Below are 18,177 nucleotides of genomic sequence, written 5' to 3'. Positions count from 1 at the left end.
CGCAGCCATCTGACCTCTCCACTTCTTCCTTTCTTCTTTCTTAAAAAGAATGTCATCTGCCACCACATGGTAGTTCCAACTCGAAGTCAGATTGGCCAGGTTCAAATCCCAGCTCTGCCACTTTGTGTTTGCTTTGTGCCCTTGGCCATATCTCTTAACCTTTCTGGGTCTGTTTCACTTCTCCAAATTGAGAGTCATCTCTTTCCTGTGTGGTTGCTGTGAAAATTAGATTAATGCATTTTTTTTTTTTGCTTTGTAACCCCTCTGTAGAGGTGAAGAGGACATTTCCTTTTGGACAATGTCACCCCTTTCCTCTCCTTCCCAGTTCTTCTCTCCCATTCCCACCCACCAGTAGTATAGTTCATTTTCAACATAATGTCCAGTGAATACCGCGGCTGCGTTTGTTTGCCCTTTATCCCTTCATTTCCATATCCCTCCTTGCCCTCTCAAAGACAGATAAATGAACAAACTAAACAGAAAGGAAAGAAAACAGAATCAAAAAAGGACCAAAAAAAACTCTTGTTTCCATTTCCTGGAGTTCATGTTGATACAGATTATTTTATACGACCAGAAGCACAGAGGCATTGCACCTTTTTGCTCCTCTCCTAAGAGCATCATCCTTTGGTCTCACTGTGTGTGGATGCCTAGAGTCCTGTACCGTTGATCACGTCCCAGTGTATTTTAGATCTAACTTACAGATTAATGTATTTTTAAAAAATAGCTCTAAAGTTGACGTTTGACTAGCTTCTCAATAGCTGTTAGGAGTAATCCTGATCAGGGCTAATTTACCAGCCCACATAACTGTGGCCAGGAAAGTGCTTTCATGCATTAAATAGATGTCTGTGGGACACCACCATTGAGAAATGGGGACTGAGCATGACCAGTGCTGACAGCTTTCTGTGAGCTGGGTACATTCCTCCAGGTTCACTCACCCCAACTCTTGAGTTTTCCCACCTTGAGAGGTGTGGGGACTAATGTCTCCATTTGAATTCGAGGAAGCCAGAATAACTCTACAAACATTAGACCTCAACTCTACTACCACACTTCTGATCTGCATTTGCTATCTGCCAGGTGCTGCATGCATGGCCCTGCAGATGCAAACAGCCTTTCCTTCTAGAAATTCATACAAGAGGAAGATAAACACATAACTGCAAAGCACTATGCTTCCAGTATGAATAAAGCCTTGTGCAAATATTGAGTTAATAAGCAGCTTTTGCTGAAGCAGGATGGGGCAAGGATTAACCCCAATGTGTAGGAAGAAGCTGCATCAGCTTGCAAGTGCACACGGCAAAGGGAAATGGGAACCTTAGCAATTTGGGGTCCTCCCTTACCTGTCTGCCCTGGTGTGAAGGGACATGCACAGGTGTGAAGGCCAGGGCTGGCGGTGTCCTTCCCTCTTCCTCTCCTTCCTACTCTCCTTCCTCCTCCCCCTCCTCTCCGACACTCTTCAAGTTGTGCTGAAATGAGCCAGGGCCTTCAGTGATGAATTGGGGAGAAGCCCAGGGTGGGAACAGTATTACTGGACAGCATCATCGCTGGAAATCACACACAGTGATCACATGGCAGATGTCCAACGATTTCCAAATACCACCCCTCTGGTCCCTGCAAAACAAGGAAACAGCCAGACCTTCCCTGGACTCCCCTTATCCCGTGTGTGAATGTGGCAGCCCATCCATTACCATTTCACATGCTCGACTTATTAAATATTTTGATAGCTATTTCCCAGTGCAATTAGTTTCTTTCAAATGCAGGGTACTCTGAGAAGGTAAGCATAAGTTCCTTTACCTGCCACAGAGATCCATGCCCCTCTCTCTCTCTCATTCACGCGCGCGCACACACACACACACACACACATGCACACACATATGCACACACATGCATGCACACATAGGCACATAATACATATACAATGGCCATACACACAATTACTATATGATGCACACATATGTGTGTATACAGAACAAACATTCACATATGCATGCACTCAGTGTGTCACACACATGCACATGTACAAACACAATTCATAGACATCCCTACACATACAGCCTTACATATAAACTTATATAGGTACATTACATATACATGTGTACATTCACACACATGCATGCATTCACACACACACATGTGCATACATACCGTACATATATACTACACACACACAGGTTATTTAAAGGCTAAAGTCACAAGAATGAGCTGAGCCAGGATGAACTCTGGTTCTACAACCCTGGCCTCTCCTTGCTTCCCCTCTCCGCCTCCATCTGCACATTCTGTTTGCTTATTGTTTTGCTTTTATTTTTTATTACTCATATTAACTAAGGGGTTTCACTGTGATGTCTTCATGCATATCTATAACGTCGTTTGAGTGCACTCACTTCCTCTGAGACTCCTCATCCCCACTTTTCTAAACCATCTTGATAAGTTTCATTATTGCCTACATACATATATACATATAAAATACCTGACTCACATTCACCCCCCTCCACCTCTTCCGTTGCCTGCCACACAGCTCCCGTTTCATACTTGCATCATTCATTCTTTTGGGTCTAGCTTCTGCAGAGAGCATGGCCCAGTCTCCTGGCTCCTGAAGCATGGATTCTAGAAGGCATCCCAGAGGCCCTGCTCCCAAGCCCCCGTGACCCACGAGGGAGCAAGGCACTGCACACACCCCAGACTCTTAGCCACCCAGTCATGCCAGGCAAATCCCCGGGGCTTTTCTTGCATGGCACTCAAGGCTGGCTTTTCACAGCTGGGGAACAAAGCAGAGCTCATTTTATTCTTTGTGGCTTCCTTTCTTAGACAAGTGTGGGCTCAGAGAAACGGTCTGTTTAGAGAGCGCGCTCAGCTTGCATTGACTTCATCCGAAGGGAAATGCATCCTTCAAAGAACATACTACAGCTCCACAGACCATGCTCTCCTCTGGATGATACCTCCAATTTAGTCCTTCAGTTCAAATCCTTTCCATTCCTGGGGACCAGAGAGGGGCTGGGCCAGAGGGGAGGGGTCGTCAACAGCAAGAGCTATTTTGACTACTCCTTTGCAGCTTCCATCAGAACTCCTAGGAACCACTTATGCCTGTACCCTTCCAGAAATAGAAGCAGCAGAATGCTCAGGTCTATGTTTGGGGCCCTTGAGATCGAGGTCTTCTGACTCCCTCATATTGTGCTGAATGAAGCAAGTGGTCAAATAGACATTCTTCGCTCACTTTCATAGCTCTTGTCTTGAAGGAACAGTCAGGTGGGGAATAGAATCCCAGAGCCTCGATCACAACCCAAAGGGAACCAAAACAGTCAGAACTGCTGCCGAAGGTGTTCAGGTCCCCTTCCTATAGTTTGAGATAGAAATAGAGGAAAGAGCTGGGTGGTTCACGCCTATAATCCTAACTACCCATGAGTGTGACATCTGGAGGATCACAATTCAAAGCCAGCTGGGCACAGAAAAATTTACAAGACCATCTCCAAAAATAGCCCATCAAATGCCATACTGGAGGAAAGGGATGGGGAGATACCCGTTGAAAGGCAGAAACTTTTAGCTGCTCGATGAATGAGGTCTGGAGCATATGGTACTCGGCCTGGTGACTGTCAGTCATGATTCTGTGATGCTGGGGTGGTGCTCTGGGGCTTCTTTCTCTACCCCAGGTCTGAAAACAGCAGCACAGGTAGAGGGGTAGAGGGGAGGCCCAGGCGGCCGGTTCCTAAACCTCCACTCCAGCTGCGATCCTGGCCGTTCTTGTCAGCCATGATCTGTAACGTTTACTCTTACTGCGGCTCTCTCCACCTCAGCCCTGCTCACCTTTAAGAGCACAGCCCAAGCAAGCAAGTCAGTCTTAGCATACAAGGCCCTGAGCTCAAACCCTAGTAGGTACAAAATTCTAACCGTCATTGGAAAACTGTGCATGCTCTATCATTTACCTGTCTTTCCCCATTGAGTCATTCTTATTTAGCTATTGGCGGAAAACACCTTCCCATCCTTATTTTCTGGATGAAAGTGCAGAGAACCTAAGTGGCTTGCTGAAGTGTTGCCAGTTAGCAAGAGTCAAACCTCAAACTCAGAGCCAAACAGGTGGATTCCAGACTCTGAGCTCCTAACAATTGCAAATCACCTGTTGCTAGCTTTTCCCGCCAGCATGCTGTACGCTCTTGAGAGACCTGCTTTCCCTCTCTGCTCAGGAGTCAAAGCTGAAGCATTGAGCCAGGTCAGATTTTTCAACCTGCAGGGGGCATAAAACTAAGACTGGATCAGTTCCATCCAAAGGGCCCATTCCACACACAGTAGAGCATTTGTAGCAAGACATTTCCAAATGCCCGTCATGGGGGGCAACTCTTCCCATGCCAAGTCCCCAAGATGAAGGCACTAGGCATCAGGACCAGCCAAACCTAACATTCTAGAATTGCTTTCACTCACTGTTTCCTCTTGAAGTTTTCAGCTCTGGAGGCAGGCGAGGGCTCACATGCAATGTGTGAGTCTTCTAAATTAGTGCAAACATATGTCAGCAGTAATTAATTACATCCTGCCATTGCATTACTAATAAATAGCAAGGCTGAGCCGCACAGTATTACCATTCACGGGGCACCGCCACCCAAGTCCCAGCTCTGCCTCACACAAGGTAGAAGAGTAAACAGTTTGTTTCAGGGTTTAAACAAAAGCTGTTGCTTTTCCTCTTTGAAAGAGCAGAGACTCCTATCAAAAATAGAAATCGAATCCCTTCCTACCCTGTGCCAGATCTTCCCAGAGAGTGATTTCTACACAGCAGACAGAAGGACCTGTCCTCCTGCCTATCTTTTCTTGTCCCCTCTCAGCCTGGTCAGCATTGTGTGTGTGCCTCTAAGAACACATCTCCCCATTCATTACTATGTAGGAGCTCTTGAAGTGCTTACTTGTGTGTAGAATATAGGGGCCATTTCCCACTTACTTGATGTTCTCTTCCTCTTAATTCAGGCTTAGGGTGAAGAGGTACTGACTGCAGTCAGGAGAAACAAGCCAAGGTCTAATGCCCTATTCTTGACCTTATTCCGTATCACTTGACCTCACTATGGGATCCTAGCAAAGTGGATTCATATCCCTGAGCCTCAGTCTCAGCATCTGTAAAACAGCACTTATAGATGGATAGGTAGATGACATTTGGTTTGGATCAGGCCTGGTTCCATACCAGCAGCTCACATGTACCAAGGGGGTTGGTTAGTCAACAGAGAAAGATGTGGCTTTGGGCTGTCTCTGAATTTCTTGCTGTCAGTGTTGAAGAGGAATTTGCATTCCCAAGAGACAAGGATGGACTAAATCCATAGCAGGAAAAGGAAAAGAGGTGGAGCAATGGGGCCATTGCTGCAAATTTCTCCCTTCACGTCATTGCAATGGAAAGCTGGTTCTGAAAGGCTAAGCCTGGGCTGGCTTTAAACAAAGAATGTGTCCTGTGGGAAAGGCCTGTGTCTTTAACACACACACATGTGCATGCACACACACACATATCATATGTATAGACTGCAAAGATCAGATCTACTGTGCCATCAGACACTCAAATCAGTGAAGAGAGCAAGGCAAGTTTGTACAGGATTCAGTGTGAAGAGTTTAGCATTCACAGTTACTGTTTAATCATGTTTTTCTTAATGATTAGTTACATAAGTCAACCATCCCTCTCACTCTCCATATCAGTTAGGATTCACCAGGTTATACTGTGTAACAAACATCCCCAAATTTACAATGGATTAAATGTGTTGGTATTAATGCTAGCATTCAGGGTCAGCTGCAGGTCTACCCCATACATCCAGGATCCAGGCTGAAGAAACCTTTCCTGAGGAGAACACACCATCCATGGCAGAGGGAGAGAGAAAAGAGATGGTAGAAAACCATGCTTGAAAACTCCTACTTGAGTTGTTTGTATTACATCATTTGCCATGCCATTGGCCACAGCAAGTCACATGGCCAAACCCAACATTGATGGGCCAAAAGCATGTTCCATTCCTCAGGAAGATGTGCAAGCCCCTTATAACATGGCAGAACTAGGAGATTTGGGGGAGCCTATCTTCAATAGGAATGGGAAGGGTATAGCTCACAATACAGGCTTCCCAGCCTCCTGTGGGCTCAAACTGCATTTCTATTTCTACAAGACACAGACCAAGTTAAAGCTCTATTGGTTCCAAAGCTCAAGCGTTCCCCTTCAAACTCTTTAGTAGACTCCCAATGAAGTCTTATCTGCCCATTTCAACAGACACTCCCCTAGTGCACTTAACTAGAGCAGGGATCCCTTTCCAAAAACCACCATCCACTGTTAAGTCCCCTATCCCAGCCATCTGTTTGGCTTTCAGAAAGTCTCATTATTTAACAAAAATGCACAATTCCTTCCTAGCATTGCACTGACTACTGTAGAACTCCTTTAGGTAAAAGCGGAGAAATGCAGAGCAAGGGGTAGGCAAGCAGCCTGTAGGGGGCGCTGTAAGGACTAGAGGAATGCCATTGCTGAGGGAGGGCCAGCATGGCGGACCCCTAAAACTACGAAAGGAAATCAGCTCTCCTGCGGGCGTTTGAAATCACTTCCCTGTCTACACTGTGCTCAGAAACTGAGGTCCCCACCCCACACTTCCAGCCAAGCTCAGCTTCATTTTCCAAGGATGACCCTCCCTCCAAACCACTCAGCCTTTCTCTTGTCACTTGGAAGGAAGCTCCCCGTGTGATCCCCTTATTCGAGCCTGAGGCCCTCACATCCTATTCACTGGCACCCCCAGACCCCACTTCTCCATCTTCTCACACTCTCAATGCCCAGTCTTCAGTGGCTTTGTGTTGACTTCCGCCTTGGGTACCTATGCTTCCTATAACATCCTTGCAGCAGCAATATGGCGGCCGAGAGCGTCCTGTATTTACGCATGGAAGGACAAACCCACTCCCCTGCTTCATGGTCACCAGTAGCAATGACGCTGGCTACCTTCTGACCCCCCTTCAGTGCTCTCGGCACTGTGCTCCATCATTGCTACTTACCAGATCCAGTGATGAGTGCCAGAGAACCCACCAGGGGAGACTCAGAAATAAGTCCGAGGTCACAGATGCTGTCTGAGCCAAACCAGCGTTCGTACTCATTTTTCCTCCTCCCGTCATCCACATCCTCCTGCCTCCTCGTGTGACTGGACGAAGCTCAGCCCCGTGCGGTCTGGACAGTGCCGGCTAGCTGAGCTCACACCCGCCCTGCTCTTCCCTCACACACGCCGATTCACTCAACAGACGGAAGAATGGAGCAGGAGATACTTATTCCTCCCCAGACAATAAATCACTGGCTTTCTATCTGTCACCAGCTCGATTTTCCGAAGATTTGTTTTCGTCAGTTTAATGAATTATCGGATCACCTGGAAATTGCTCAGAATTAACCTGTGGCTGGCGTTAATGGATGTGCAACAGAAGTGTCAAGATCTCTCTAACCAGCCTGATCTGTCCTCCTGCGCCACGGCCAGCCGCCTGGCGCCGGGTGACTCATCCATTGAGATCCTGAGTCTGCCTGGTTGTGCTGTGATGGCTATAGACACAGCAGGGCCTGCTGGGAACTAGATGGCGGCGACCACCTGGCCGAGGGTCCTGGGGGGGGGGGGGGGGTGGAGCGGAGCTGCTCCGGCTGTGCCGTGTGGGTGGAAGGTGAGAACTGTGGTCATGTCAGTCCACATGAGGCCCTTCACACCTCAGAGGAGCTCCCGGCTTCTTTGTGTCCATCAGTCAAGCTACCTGGACGTCAGGCCCATCCCTCTCCACATCCTCTCATTCTCCCTGTGCCCACGGTCACCTCCAATAACCCATTCTCCAACCAAGCAGTGGGCTATCGGCTTAAGTCACATGGTGCCAACTTCCCACATGCTTCTGAGTGCTCCATGGCTTCCCATTCTGCTTGGAGCCGAGTCCCAGAGTTCCTGCCTGGCCTGCCCCTTGCTTCCTCTCAGCCTTATCTGCTCCTGAGCTCCAGGCCCTCAGCTAGCACCGACAGTGGCGACCTTCCACACACTTTCCACTTTCTCCAGTGTTAGGGCACAGTTCACTGCGGCACACAGTGAGGACTGAAGAAGCATGTTACCCAGTTATGTTCGAGGTCCTCATAACCATGAGGGGAATGGTTTAGAAGGATGCAGGGCGTCAGAACACCGCCTTCCTCCTAGAGATCGCACAGTTCACTGCTAGGCCCTTCCTGCTCTGGCTTTCAATTTTATCATTTATCTCTACTTTCTAGAATAGCGATTTACACATTGTAAAAGTAAAGGCCTAGGTAATAAACATTACAGACTTAGGGGACCATCCAGTTTCTGTCCCAAGTATTAGACCGTGCCTGTGAAATGGACCAGTGAATCCTTAGACCATCCCTAAAGGAAAGGGCCTACCAGTGCTAATAAAACTTTATTTATACACAGGTAGTATTCTCACCTGCTTTCACATGTCAACTTTTTGAGTGGCCCAAATACATGGTTGGCCATAATTCACTCACAGCCTGCTGGGGAGGTCCAAGGTGGTGGAGACTAGAGTTCATCCACTGCTTAGGAAGGCCATCATCCTGCATTTCAGCGGCCACATTTGGCCACTGTACTCGGGCCTGTGGTCTATCACGCCTGTCTCCAGTGGCAATCTTGGACCATCTACATCTGTCCATTCACATCTGTTCTTCTCTTCTGTCAAATGAGACTACAGGCAAAAACAAAATCATGTCTTGGAGTTGTTTTAAAGAGGAAAGGTGATTACATAAATGATTCCAGTTGATGTGAGAAGAAATCTCTCTCTCCTCTCTCTCTCTCTTTCCCCGCCCTCTCTGTCCAGGGATAGTTTTTGTCTCTACTCAATCAACAGCCCGATTTCGATTTCTCTCTAGAGTGATGTGTGTAATCTAGAGACAACCTTGAAGTGCCAAAGACAGAGGAAGACCTTTCTTTGGAGAGGCTTTGTGGGGGGGGCGGGGCAGGGTGACTAGGAGAGAGGAAAACAAAGCAACTGGTGGGGAGAAAAGGCTTTAGGAGGAAACATTGCTGAAGGGGTCTGTCATGCTGTGTGATGGGCCATGTTCCCAGCACTGTCCCCAGTAGACAATCCATTGTTTACACTGTCCATCACATGGAGAAGGTGAAGCTATTTATTTTCAGGATGGTGGAGTTGAATCCTACTTTAGGTTAGGCATGACCTGAGAACACGGGCGCTGTTCTCCAGTTACATAATAAGTGTTCAATTAGTACTGCTTGGTTCTATTCTCATTCTGCTTAATAATTCCCTTGTTCCAAAAAAAGAAAGAAAGAAAGAAATCTTTGTCATTCAGACAGTACCAAAAACAAAATCAGCACTTGACGTTTGTTAAAGGAAGAGGTAATTCGACGAGTTTTGCCACAGAGATTCCTCAAGGATATACAAGAATGACTTGCAATCAGCACACTCATTCTTAATATATAAATGGCTTCTCCTGAGATGCCGAAGTGTGCTTAGAGGCAATTTGATTATACGTGGTTCAAGCATTCTCTTTAGTGCCCTTTCCCCACCCCATTTGGGCTGTTTATGGGGCTGTTTTCTCAAGAGCTGGACAAGCTGTGGGCCAGCTCTTGTCTGAGTGATCACAGACGACAGTGGAATCCTCCTCCTAGCACTTCCCGGGGAGGCAAATTCAACACCAGAGTCCAGATGCCTGCCTCTAATAGGAACTTCTTCAACTGTACGATCATGAATACATCACTTGTTCTATTTCAGTACCCCAAATAAATGGGGAACCCTCTTGTGTGTATGGCGGGGTGGAAGAGTTTGTACTGTTGGCAGGCTGTGGCTCTTAGTGGTTGTTTGATATCTGAACTATATTCAAGATGCCAGGTGAAGATACCCGGGAATCTCTGTGTGTGCTCACCAGTAACTGAAAGGTTGAATTGTTGGAGGGAGTTGCTTATTTCCTCATCTGAGTTATCCCCCCTGAGTTCTAACCACCTCTTTTCTGGGAAGGATGGGACCAGCCAGGGACCCTCCTGTCATTCCACCCCTACCCCCAAGGAAGCAGCATAGCCCCATAGGCTATGTTGTTCGTTTCAGGAGCTGCAGGCAGACGCCCTCTTGTGCCCCCGAAGGTCTAGGTGAATTGAATCAGAACACCCAGCTTAGCACCTTGTAAGAAATATGAGATCGAGAAAAATCACGAGTACACTTTTACATTGAGGGGAAAGTCCATCTCACTGGCACGGAAGGGGGCCAGCTGCTCATTTCCCCCCACTTAATACAGCAGATTGCTTAGAGTAGATTGGCTTGGATGAAGCATGGGAAAGAATGCTGTTCTAGGACTTGATGAGAACAATTCTTCGTCTCCCTCCCAAGTTCTCACGTCACCTATGGGATGGATTGGCCTCTCGGAAACAACTTGAAGGGAATCTTTCCCCAAGTCTTTCAGTGTCAGGTATGTGGGTGTGCATGTGTGTGTGTACACATGTGTGTATATGCAGATGCAGGTGTATATGTGTGCATCCCAGGGCCACAAGGCAAAGATAAATTACCCCATACCCAGCAGCCAAAACCGTTTTGAGGTTGTCTCTGGAAAAGGTGGCAGAAGAGGTAAAGAAAACAGATTCTAGAGGTGGGGGCAGGGGGAGAGCTCCCTGGAGACAAATGGTTTTCTTACCTTCCTTTGTCACATCAGTTAAGGGGACTTGTTGCTAGCAGAATTGTTCTTAGAACCGTTGCAATGATCAACAAATACAAAATAACTGTAAAATGTTCTCTGATTCCCCGCCCCCTCCCTGTTTATGATTGCCTAAGACTTCTCAAAGCAGAACCCAAACACACAGACACACACACACAGACACAGACACACACACAGACACAGACACACACACACACACACACACACACACACACACACACACACACACACACACACACACACACACACACACACACACACACACACACACTCCATTCCCACTGTGTTGGCAGCCATGCAGTTTCCCTTACCAGAATTCCTCAAATTAGTCCTCCTGTACAGTTTGGCTGTACAAGGGCCTATCAGAGATGCTGGTGGAAGGCTTGAGCCATGGATATTTCAATAGGAAAGCAAGCCAAACATTGGATCTGGTCAAAACAGCGTATTCCAGACAAAGGAGATGAAGGGGCACAGAACTTTCCTCTCTTCCCTTGGCAAGCTGGTGGTGTCTTTCCATGCTGTCGGTGCCAGGGCAGTCTACACAAAGCACTGGGAGCTTTGGTTGGCTTTAGACCAAGAAATTCAGTGTGTTTATGACTGTTTATTCCTCCATGTGTCTACACAACTTGCATCTGTGTTTGCATGTTGGTGTCTATGTGTGTGTGTTTGTGTGTGTGTTTGTGTGTGTATGATCCCACATGTCTGTGTGTTTGTGTCAATGTGTTTCTGTGGTGGATATGCCAGGGTATGTTGTGGGTTAAATGATGTGGTAGACACAGCTTCTGCCAGGCTCCAGGATTTTGCTTTCTGTGACATTTTCACAAATCCCACCAAGGGAAAGCCAGTCTGTCATGATTGCCTCTGGGACCCTTGTCCTCCCATAGAGGACAGACCAGAAGGGCCGAGTCTGGCGGGTAGCCCTCCCAGCACGCCACTCAAAGTGGAGAATCTGAGCCTGAAGGTAGATGTCTAAGACAGCGTGTGGTTTTAGTAGCCTACCAAGCAAGGCTAGATGGAAGAGCTGCACACATGCCTGGGATGGATCAAACTGGAGGAACAGACATGCAAATGGAAAGGGGTTGAAGGTGGCGATCTAAAGACTGGGTGGTGCCAAGCTGTGGAGAGTCCTGGATGCCAGCTTGAGGCAGGTTGTCGTGGGGGAGCCCTCGTGGCTTGATGACGATGTGGCACACAGCAGGGGGCAGGCATGCCTGTCCAGGGAGGTACTGCCATCCACTGCCGGCCCCTGGGCTCCTTGTGAAGCAACCTGGGCATGTGGGCTACAAGGGGCAGCGCTCACAGAAAGGAAACTGAGCCAGGGTTGGCCTAGCTCTTCCCTGATCGTCCAGTTCAGGCTCGGCCACACTCAGCCTTTTCAAGTCCCTTAAATGCCTGTTCCTGCATATTATGTTATAAGATCATTTTGGGTCTTCCACGTTGCAGGCCCTGTGCTGTGCTGGGGCTTGATGGAGACTTGGAGAGACCACATTTTTTGACTTAGTTTCATCCTGGCTGGCATCTGGTAGACAGACATTTTACCAATGCAATAACCTAATCCAATCTAATTAGTTAAGTGGAAGTTCAGTTTCAATTCACTGGTGTGATTTGTAATCCATATTTTTAAATTAATTTATTGGAGAGGAACAAGTGCTTAGGAGAATAACACTGTACTGGCCATGGGCAATGTCACTACTAGGTGGAGTTCAGGAAGGTGATGTTCAGGGTGAGCCCTAAGGGCCTGTAGGGAGCTGTGCCTCTGGAGGAGGACTTCAGACACTGCATCTGGTGCTCATTCTGGAATGCAGGGATGGGCTGATACACTGACAGCCAGATTTAAGGACCTCTTTAAAGGCGGTGCTAGTGGGTTGCAATCTCTGACATCTGCGTTCAGGTGTCTGCAAACTCTTTCTCTCCAGAGAATGAACTTGTCCTTCTCATCAAGTAAGAGCCCCAGAGTGGCGGGGGGGGGGGGGGCGGGGGGTACCCACCAATACTCAACGTCCTGTGTGGAGTAAAACAATGGAACCCAGGCTCCTGCTCACCCCATCCCTGCCCTCCCAGACACATCTGGATCTCAAAGGACACTGAAGCCACAGGGAACAATGCATTGTTGACATCGAACCCCAAAATTCTCATTGGCAAAGGTTGGAGCATCCTCCAGCTTCAGCTTACTGTGGATTCTCATCGGGCCCATCCCCTTTTACCCGGGAGTCAAACATTCTCTTCCATCGTTAGCCAGAGTCCCCATGACAGGGAGGCTTCGTAGAGGCCTCCAGGAGGAGTCAGAACTTGGCCCAGGAGATTTTCCTCTCTATATGCTGCAAACTGCAGAAACAGATGCTTAAAGAAAGGCAGTTTGTTTACTAAAGCCCCAGTATGGAAGAGAGTAATTCTAGTCAAGACTTGCAGGCCATGCTGCTGCTTTTGGAGCAAGAAACACTTCCTGGCCCGGAAGTGTGTTTTAGCACGATGTACGGCAAACATCGAGACGCCTAGTAGCAATACCAGTGTGGTATTACTTGTGATATAAATCTGGCTTGAGAAGGCTGAAGAACAATTATGAGTTTGGCCTGGTGACGTGGTGGTGAGGAGGAGGGGAGCTATGATATTTTAGAAATAACAGAAAATTGTTCTCAGCAAAACAACTCTTTGGCTGTCTCGGGAGTGCCAACGCCCACATCTGGACACAGTGCCATTACTTCCTGCCGCCACACGGTGTCGCTGTTGAAGATTGGTCCTGCACAGTTTAGTGACAGATGTCTTCATAACCTCAACCTTTAGAAGAAGCCCCTTTCCTTTGAGGGAGACAAATTGTACTTCATTTTTGTGTTTGATGACGCAAGATAACAATTCTATACCACTCCTGGAATCAGCCATTGTTCCCCTGTCTCTCTGCTTCATCCCTCTCCCACTTCTGATGGTTCATAGAACTTCTTACCTTGCCTGTGGTTTTGCTATGGTGTTGGCCTTCATCCCAGAGCTCCCAAAGCCTCTGGATTCATGTGTGGCTGCTGCCACTGTGGTACCACCTAGAGGATTCTCCATACTCTATGTTCACCAGTTTCTTTGTCCACAAAACAGGAGATGCTGTCTTACAGGATGGCTATGACCATAAAATAATTTGAGATACCAGAGATCCTAGGACAGACCTACATGGGTAATCACTACTGTGCACCAGCTACTATTAGGGCGTAGCTCCTGGCTTCCACTCATACAGCCTTGGATTCCTCTCTGGAGAACCTTCTGGAGGGCCGCGTTCCAGAGGGTTCAGCTCTGTTGAGCTGCTGGGACAGAGGCTATGATGAAGATAGAAGTGACCATGGAAGGTAAGAGGTGCTCTTGGTATCAAAAAACCCAAAGGTGTAGCATTTGCCTTGGTTTACGGGGGAACAGCATCCTGAGGATGAATGTTGCTGAGCTGCTTTAGCACACACACATGGGTCCTGTGTAGAAAGGGTAACAATGTTCCAGGCACAGCAAAGCCTGGAGTCACAGGAGAGAAAAAAGTGTGAGAGCACTTGGTGCCCCCTGGGAGTTTCAGGTGAGTCCGGTGGCACTGGGACAAGGAGGGAGAGTTACAGCAAGATGCAGGAAACTCCTGCAGGACTTCAACTTAGGCTTCACGCTGCGGGCTGGTCATACAGACAGGAGGCAAACAGCTCATCCAGTCCCTGATACCTGCTTAGAGGTCTGCACATGCAGCACCAGGACTTCTCTCAGAAGCCTTCTGTGTGGAGCACTCAGGACCAAACAGACTACAGCTTCCTCATCTGTAGCCTGACTATAGTAACCAAGCCTGCCTTCCAGAGGAGTAAGGATAAATAAGCTAGGACAGGCCATACACTTACGACGGTGCTCAGTACATAGAAGATGCTCAATAAATGCTCGTTGATGATACTGTTAACTTGTTTTGTTTCAGTGATAAACATAACTAATTCGGACACCACAGATCGTTCAGTTGGCTCACTTACAGCATAGTACTACAGTTCTCATTAATATGTATGATCTCAGATGCAAATGGTTTATTCATATTTGTGATCTTTCCAATACCAATTAGCATATTTTTCATCATCATGGGTTAGTGGGGGGAGGAGAACAGAAGTGGGTTTGGTCCATGGAGGGTGGCTTTGTAGCAAGTGCAGTTCCGAGGTGTGGGCACAATGGAATCTGATTTGGTTAGAGAGAAGAAAGAGGAACCAGAGGGAAGCAGACGGGTGTGGGGAGACAATCTCCTCCCTCACAGCAGCCAGCCGGGGACCACGGCTGCTCTGCACAGGGCTTTCTGGTTGGGGCGAAACAAACTCATCTGTCCTATTCAATTAAAATGCTGTGAATTTAAATTTTTATCAGTTCTGCAGCCTTATCATTTGGATTTATAAATCCGGCTTTCCTGTTGTAGAACAGCTCTCCATACATGGAGTGTGCCGAGCTCCGTCTGGGTACAGATGGGCCGGGGGAGGGAGCGCGCATTGCCCAGGACTGCACTTGAGGAGGGAGCACTCCACCGCTCCAGCCACACTCGCGGGGAGCACTCCACCGCTCCAGCCACACTCGCAGGGAGGAGCACTCCACCGCTCCAGCCACACTCGCAGGGAGGAGCACTCCACCGCTCCAGCCACACTCGCGGGGAGCACTCCACCGCTCCAGCCACACTCGCGGGGAGGAGCACTCCACTGCTCCAGCCACACTCCGGGGAGCACTCCACCGCTCCAGCCACACTCGCGGGGAGCACTCCACCGCTCCAGCCACACTCGCGGGGAGGAGCACTCCACTGCTCCAGCCACACTCCGGGGAGCACTCCACCGCTCCAGCCACACTCGCGGGGAGCACTCCACCGCTCCAGCCACACTCGCGGGGAGGAGCACTCCACCGCTCCAGCCACACTCCGGGGAGCACTCCACCGCTCCAGCCACACTCGCGGGGAGCACTCCACCGCTCCAGCCACACTCGCGGGGAGGAGCACTCCACCGCTCCAGCCACACTCCGGGGAGCACTCCACCGCTCCAGCCACACTCGCGGGGAGCACTCCACCGCTCCAGCCACACTCGCAGGGAGGAGCACTCCACCGCTCCAGCCACACTCGCAGGGAGGAGCACTCCACCACTCCAGCCACACTCGCGGGGAGCACTCCACCGCTCCAGCCACACTCGCGGGGAGCACTCCACCGCTCCAGCCACACTCGCGGGGAGGAGCACTCCACCGCTCCAGCCACACTCGCGGGGAGGAGCACTCCACCGCTCCAGCCACACTCGCGGGGAGCACTCCACCGCTCCAGCCACACTCACAGAGATCTTTGCTTTGCTTTGTTTTTCGGATGGCGTCTTGAGCTTCTCCCTAGTCTGGTTTCTGAATGTGATCCTCCCACCTCAGCCCCCTGATGAGCTGACACCATAGGCATGGACCACCACGCCTGGCCCTCTCTGTCCTGTCCGTACAGATTTGAGCAACGTTGTAAAAGTAGTTCATCTGAGTCCGTGTGAGAGTCTGCCATTTTTGCACGATGGCGATCAGTGGTGTTTAAGAATATTCTAGACAGCTGTGAGGGAGGCATTTTTCCCTGGGAGTGGTGTGATGTGCTTCCGGTCGGAGAGATGGGCAGAAAGCAGGGACATGGCATCTGTTTCTATGATTTCTGTTGCTGGGAGACTCTATCAGCGCTGTGGAACTAACTGTAGCTTCTCCCTCCATCTCTGTATTGGACATGGTGGCTGGGGGAGGGGCGGGCCCTGAACCCCCAGAATGACACGGCCCCACAAGCTGCCACATGTGCTCTCATTCAACAAGGGGAGGGCACTGTCCCCGTGTACCGGACATGGCAAATTATGGTGCGGGGCCTTTCTGGTTGAGGGCAGACAGCTGCTAGAGGGTTTGCTGAGGCAGGGAGATGTTTTCACCTCTGAGCCGTGCCTCTGGTTCTATTTTCTGGTTATTTTTTAAGACAGGGTCTCTCTTCATGCCCAGGAAAGGACCTGGACACCATCCACGCACGTGAGGCTTTTGGTAACTGGGATAAAGGCATCTACCATGGCACCCAGCTGTTGGTTGATGAGAGGTCTGTTGAACTTCTCTGCCCAGCTTAGCCTCGAGTCCTGATCCTCTGATCGCAGCCTCTCTGAAGGCTAGGGTGACATCATGAGCCCCCACCCTGGCAGCTCTCAGCCTCTTACCTATGCATTTGTCCTTGAGGACTCCCTGTGTTCCGCCCCCCCCAATGATCACCTTGTCGTTTCTTAGTACTGTAAATGGCCCTCTGGTGGATGGCAGAGTGAAAGCGATACGGCAGAAGCACTGAGGATTCATCAGCCGTGCCGCTCGCCTCCCGGCCATGCACAAGACAGCCCCCGCCACTGAGAATGACCTGGCCCCAAAGCCCCTGCCACCGGGGCTGACAATCAGACAGGCAGACACAGCAACAGAGAGGCAGACAAAGATGGGGGTCCAGGCAGAGGCTCCTCATCCTCCAGCTCCAGGAAGGACTGGAGGAAGTGCTGGAAGGTTTGGGGGGTGAAGGGCTGGCATCACTCCTGGGTCTCTCCACTGTGCAGTCATGAGTGCTCATGGGCGCAGCTCTCATACAAGACAAATCTCCCCCTGTGTCCCCATGTCCTGGGCCTGGCTCACCAATGGCTACCCCAGTGAGGCTGGAATCGAACACAGCACCTTGACCCAGATGCTTCCCGAAGCTCACACAAGGGAAAGGTCCAGATGGCAGGAAGCTAGGGTCATTGTCAGACCAATGGGGTCCTGCCAATCACCAGCACCGAATGGCGGTGGGCGTGGCTGAGCAAGGGACATAACTCAGGCGCAGCAACTGGGCACAGAGAAGCCTTTGATCCTTCAGGCTCCCTTTGTGTGCAGTTTGTGGGTTGCTTAAGAAGTCTCACCAGAGACAGGCACAGGTGGCTCATACCTGTCATCCTATCTACTCAAAAAGGCTAAGATCTGAGGATCAAGGTTCAAAGCCAGACCAGACAGAGAAGTCTATGAGACTCTTAATGTCCAGTTCACCATCAAAAAGTCAGAAACGGAGTTATGGCTCTAGTAATAGAACACTGGCCTTGAGGAGTGAGAAAGCTAAGCAAGGGCCACAGGTCCTGAGTTCAAGTCCCAACACTGCCCACCCCCAAATCCCAGAGGTCTCACCGGACATTCCTTCAGCCTCACCCCACGCGTCAGCAGGGATAAAATTAGAACAAAGTGGGGGTGGGGTGGGGTGCATCACTGTTGCACTGGAGAAAAGTTGTCTATGGCCAGCGCCTGGGCACCGTTTAGCTGCCTCTATAGTTAGCTTTAAAATAACAGAATTGTTTAGTAGTAGAAAAATACAGTTATTAGCTATGATTACAGGGGAATCCGACTGAGCCGTGAATGCGATCTGCCTGTCTTGTCCTAACTGGCAATTTCAAATTGCCTCCTTCCCCCCAAATCCCAGCGAAGGAGGGGCCTAAGCCTCCAGAATAGCTCCACTTTCTTTATTTGTTATTTCTAAACAAATCAAACGGAAATTGATCGGCCTTCCTGGGAGCGCAGGCCCTGCCAAATGTCCTGGCTGGCATGCTTGG

The sequence above is a fragment of the Dipodomys merriami genome, unplaced genomic scaffold (assembly GCF_024711535.1).
Source record: "Dipodomys merriami isolate MVZ:Mamm:240054 unplaced genomic scaffold, mDipMer1.0.p SCAF_138, whole genome shotgun sequence".
Lineage (NCBI taxonomy): Eukaryota > Metazoa > Chordata > Mammalia > Rodentia > Heteromyidae > Dipodomys > Dipodomys merriami.
This window is presented reverse-complemented; position numbering follows the sequence as displayed.